This window comes from Octodon degus, unplaced genomic scaffold, assembly GCF_000260255.1.
Source record: "Octodon degus isolate 3935 unplaced genomic scaffold, OctDeg1.0 scaffold00111, whole genome shotgun sequence".
NCBI classification, from domain to species: domain Eukaryota; kingdom Metazoa; phylum Chordata; class Mammalia; order Rodentia; family Octodontidae; genus Octodon; species Octodon degus.
Window position 1 is genome coordinate 6,844,489 of NW_004524687.1, and position 5,726 is coordinate 6,850,214.

Below are 5,726 nucleotides of genomic sequence, written 5' to 3' on the forward strand. Positions count from 1 at the left end.
TTCAAAATTATTAGGCTAGATATATAGATATATTCTCTTAATGAATAGAGGGATTTGTTCTAATGGTGTTTGTAAATAGGATATCATGTCCACATCTTGTACAGCAATTAACCACTAGGAAGAATGTATGCAATGTGTTAATTATTAATTATTGAAACTGTCCTACCAATTTGATTTGAAACTGTCTCATTGTTATTTCTTTCTTAATAAAATTATGGAAAAAACCCAAACAACTTCTGACAGTGCCAGTCATGCCGAAAACCCAATACTATTATGGAGTACTCTACTATTTTGTAATATTTTGCTGAGTTCCCACACCCATAATATTTAAATGATGAAACTAAACAATAAAAGGGAACATAGATGAAGGACCATTTTTTATCTGTGTATTCAAAGTGGTTAGGATAGATATACAGCTACATTCTCTTAATTCAATGAATAGAGGGATTTGTTCTAAGTGTTTGTAAATAGGATATCATGTCTGCATCTTGTACAACAAATAACCACTAGGAAGACAGTATGCAATGTGTTAATTATTGAAACTATCTTACTAATTTGACTTGAAACTGTCTCATTGCTATTTGTTTTTCAATAAAATTATGGAAAAAAAAAAACAAAACAAGGAGCGTGGTAGAAAGCACAGCTAAAGTAGGGAACAAGTCTGGAGCCCAGCAATTTCAAAGATGACTTTTGAGGTCTGCACAGTCCTACGGATAACCCACTACAACTACTGGACTATATTGGATTATTTTGCTGAACACACACACACAAGGAGCTGATTTCTTTTCCTTCCTTTCTTCCTCTCTCTCTCTCTCTCTCTCTCTCTCTCTCTCTCTCTCTCTCTCTTTCTTTCTTTCTTTCTTCGTTTTATATATTTAATACAAAGTCTCACCATGCAGTTCAGCCTACTTGTGATCCTCCTGTTTCCAGCTTCCCCAGTGCAGGGATTACTAGCCTGCACCACCATGGCTGGACTCGGTTCCTGGCTCAGCACACCCCATCTGGGGGTGGAGGGGTAGGGGGCACGGAGGCATGCAGGATTGGGGATGGAACCCTGGTCCCTGAGCTTGCCAAAGCAGGCGCTTTAGTCCTCTGAGCTATCTTGCAGGCCCTCAGGAGTTGCTTGCTTCCCCCAAGGCTGCTGATCTTTTGTTCTCTGTCTCCAGTTTCCCTTCACGCTTCTTGTCCTGATCCAACTCAGGGCCTAGTGTGTGTGAACCAAGCCCTGCTCTGCAGACCCCACTCGCAGCCCTCCTTCCCACTTCTTGTTCCTTCGCATTGTGAGGGCTCTTGTTTCCCACCCCAGATCTGGGTTGCTTTCAATCTTCTCAGCCCCTATTTTGTCAAATCCTTAGGGTTTTCACAGACCTCAGTGAATCAGCCTTGCAGCTGGGACTCTGGCAAAGCTGCCTGGGGCTGCTGTGGTGACCTGGGGTCATGCTCCATGTGCGTTAGGCGGTGCCGTCCTGGGCAACGTGCTTCCTCAGTTTGCACTCATCACAAAAGTCAAGTTCATTTGTTTTCATAATGATACTTTTAGTGTAACCATTTGCTTACAATAAATTCCTGGAAGAAGTGCTAAATCAAGTGCTATGCACGTTTTGTGAATTTTGTGTGTACTGCCAAATAATTTTTAAAAAGTTATGCAGGTTTGTAACTGTTGGTGGTATGTGAGAATTTGTCTAATGTTAAGGGGAAATTAAACCATAACAACACTTAAATTTTTAATTACTATTAAGTTGAGTAATACTTCATATTTATATTGACTATTTGGGACCTGTTTATGTTCATTATCCATTTCTTTAATTTTATTGATTAAAAATACCCATTCCAGGGCCCGGGAGACAGCACCTGCCTGGCAAGCACAAAGACCCGCTTTGGGTCCCTGGTACTACATGTCCTGCTGGCCACTGAAGCTGGGTGTGGTAGTACATACCTGCAATCCCATTGCTGGGAAGACTGAGACAAGAGGATCACTATGAGTCCATGCTGCACAGGGAGACCCCGTACCAAATAAATAAATAAAATAAAATAAAATAAAATAAAATAAAATAAAACAAAACAAGACAACAACAAAACAAAAAACAATCATTCCATAGCAGTCCTATTAACATTTTTTCTGATTTATATGTTGTAAACATATTTTATTTTTTCCATAATTTTACTGAGAAACAAATAGCAATGAGACAGTTTCAAATCAAATTAGTAGGACAGTTTCTTTTTCTTTCTTTCTTTTTTTTTGCAGAACTGGGCATTGAACTCAGGCCCTTGTGCTGGCCAGGGAAGTGCTTATTCCACTGAGCCAGTAGGACAGTTTCATTAATTAATATATTGCATATCATTTTCTTAGTGGTTATTCATTGTACAAGATGCACTGAAGATGGCAATTTGTAACAGTATGGTCATGCTTTGAGTGCCTGTCATTCTGATCTTCTGAATACGTGCTGCTTGTCATGACACCCAGTTGCTGCTGTGCTGTCTCTCAGGTAGGTGACTATTTAAAAAGGAAGAGGGTGGTGAATGAAAGCAGGAGACAGACAGGAAAAGGGGTGTTGCAGGACTGTCCTGCTACAATGCTGTATAGGGTTAGATTTCCAAACTTGTGTGTAAAAATATGTAACTCTTTATTCCTATTTTTTAAAATATATTTTAACTTTTTTGTCATATTCTGTAGGGACTTAAAGTTTAACATATCAATACTTGATGAAAAATACCTGTTTCATGTAGACATATTTTAATATGAAATTTGCTTTTCTACTTTCTCATAGTTTTGTTCTTTTGCTATGCAGAAAATTAAAATTTTTGAGTTAAATAGATGAGATTTTACATAATAGATTTTGATTTTTGTATTTATGAGAACCTCCTCCTATAAGATAATGTAGTTTATTATTTGGTTTATTTTATTGCTTAAAAATGTTTAAAACCCTGAATAAGAATTTGATTGGGATTTCATACTATTAGATATTAATTTGGGCATAACTGTCACCTTTGCCATATAAAAGCTTCTAGCCTGGACCATGCATTTCTCTATTTTTTGTACCTTTTTGACTTCAGTAAAAGTTTGTAATTCTACTTGTATATTCTATACATTTTCTGTTATTTTTTTTCTAGTTGTTCATCTTGTATCAAAGGAAGTTTTTCCTCCTTATTTTCTTTTTTGTATTTAGGACAGGGTCTACAGGGTGTATAGGTTCTCACTGCATAGATCATACTGATAGTGATCCTCCTGTTTACACCCCCCCAAGTGCTGGGATTACAGGCACGTGCCACCATGCCCAGTCTCAATTGCTGTCTCAGTGTGCCCAGGGGGCGGGGCCAGCAGGGCAGGCCCAGGGATCGAACTCCTGGTCCTTGTGTCTGCCTAAGCAGGTGCTTTAATGCACTGAGCTATTTGGCTGTCCCTCTGTTATTTTTATTTTTATTTTTTATAATTTTCTTTTATTTTGAAGAGTAAAAAACAAGAGCAAGAAAAACAAAAGCAAAGACAGAAACAGGTAACATATAACAATACATACTTTACAGACTTTCAAAACAAGAATAGTTGATTAATAGTTACTGATATAGTATCTATTTTTATCATCAAATCTGTTGCTCAGATTAACAGATATAGTTACACAAGATTGGACATAGGATTGGATATCACCACATGCTTTTAAGAGATAAAATAAATTTTTGTTATTGTCTCTCATTTTCTTTTAGTACCTTTAAAAATTACTTTACAGAGAGTACAGTAATAATTGATATAACATTAGAAATGGTACACATTTAGAAGACCAAGATGACAGGTATATCAAGCATGGTTTTAGTATTACACATTGCTGTCTTCAGTGTAGTTGCTTAGTTCACAGATGGCAGCATGTAGAGTTAGTCAGGGTGTTAGGAAATAAGGTAGGGGCAAAACCATACATGTATATGTACGAAGATGAGTAGAGCAATAGCCCTAAGAATTTCCATCAGGTTTTTGGATTTATACTTATTTTTATTTGTTTATCATTTTCTTCATAATTTTATTGAGAAACAAATAGCAATGAGACAGTTTCCAATCAAATTGGTAGGACAGCTCCAATAGTTAACACACTGCATACTGCCTTCCTAGTGGTTATTTGTTGTGCAAGATGCAGACGTGATAACCTATTTACAAACACTATTAGAACAAATCCCTCTATTCATTGAATTAAGAGAACGTAGCTATATATCTGTCCTAACCATTTTGAATACACAGAAACAAAATAGTCATTCATCTATATCCCCATTTTTTGTTTAGTTCCATCATTTAAATATTATAGGTGTGCGAACTCAGCAAAATATTCCAAAATAGCCCAGTAGTCCATAATAGTATTGGGTCTTCCGCTTCACTGGCAATGTCAGAAATTGTTGACCTGAGTACCCTACAGCTCAACATAACAACATGGCTTTACTTCTTGTACTTCGTTTTTATGCTTTTCTGGTGGATGGCTAAGACCAAGATAAAGCAAGACTTATGTAACAAGAATTGAAGCTTTTGGATCTGATAAGGTCAGTCAAATCCCCTCAGGATTTATCCTGAGACCCTTATCTCAGATTGTAGATCCTTTTCCAGTGTCAGCCATGTGGATGAGTCACAGCCATTGCTTGGCCAATGTGCTCTCCGTGAAAGCCTGAGAGAATGTTCTCTCTCCATGTAACTCTCCTTAGGCACACTCTACATCATTGATCACTTTCCTCTTCGGTCCATCAGGTTTTGAAAATAGCAGTTCATGAGTAGAATTCTTCTTATTTTCTAACAGACCAGTGGTGATGCATAGAAACAACTGATATCTACATATGTAAATGAGGCAAAACTGTTCTTCTTCTACAGGGTGTATAGGTTCTCACTGCATAGATCATACATTCTTCTGGGCAGTAATGGTAACTAACATATGTAAAAACAAGGTTTTCTAATAATTTTTTTTTTTTGAACTGGGGATTGAACTCAGGCACTTGTGCTTGCCAGCCAAGTGTTTATTCTACTGAGCCATCTTCCTGGCCCTAACACTTTTTAAAAAAGACAAAGGATGTGAAGGAAACTGTGGAGCAGAAGAGGAGAGCAAATGGAGGCAGGGACCCAGGAGAGGCTTGCACAGCCCTGGTAGCAGACCGTGCCATGCGGGCTGGATTCCTGCTGCTGTCCAGACACATGTAGACAAAGCCTGCCCAAGGGCATTGGTATGCGCCGCGTGGTACAGAGCCTCTCATCTCACGCACAAGTGGCAAACTGTGTTTCATCAGTAATATTACTGGTACAAGTGGAGGGACTTGGCACAGGGCTGACTTTGTGTCATGTCTGTCATGAAGCAAAGGCAAGACGTGTGTGTGGGCACTGTGGGGTTTGAAGAATTTAGTTTTTGTTTATGTGTTTGAAGTCTATGAATTTGAGGTCTGTTTCAATAGAAAAAAGGGAGGAAGAAAAAGAAAAACAGGAAGAGATGATGCTATAAATATTAGCATAATGCACTTTACACTGTATTCGATCCAATAGCTATGTCTGAGATTTTGACAAGGAGAAAGTGGAGGTGGAACTGGCTCTTCCTCTAATGAGTGTACTGTTTTCCATGGTGCCTGGATTCAAAGTTAATGTCTTTCATACAGCATGGACCATTAATGTCAGCCTTCCACTTTCTCTCCTGCTTGGCCGAAGAAAGGCCCTGTACAAAAATGGAAGGTGAAGTGTCTTTATTAGGCATGATGATGAGTTCTGTGTTTGTCTC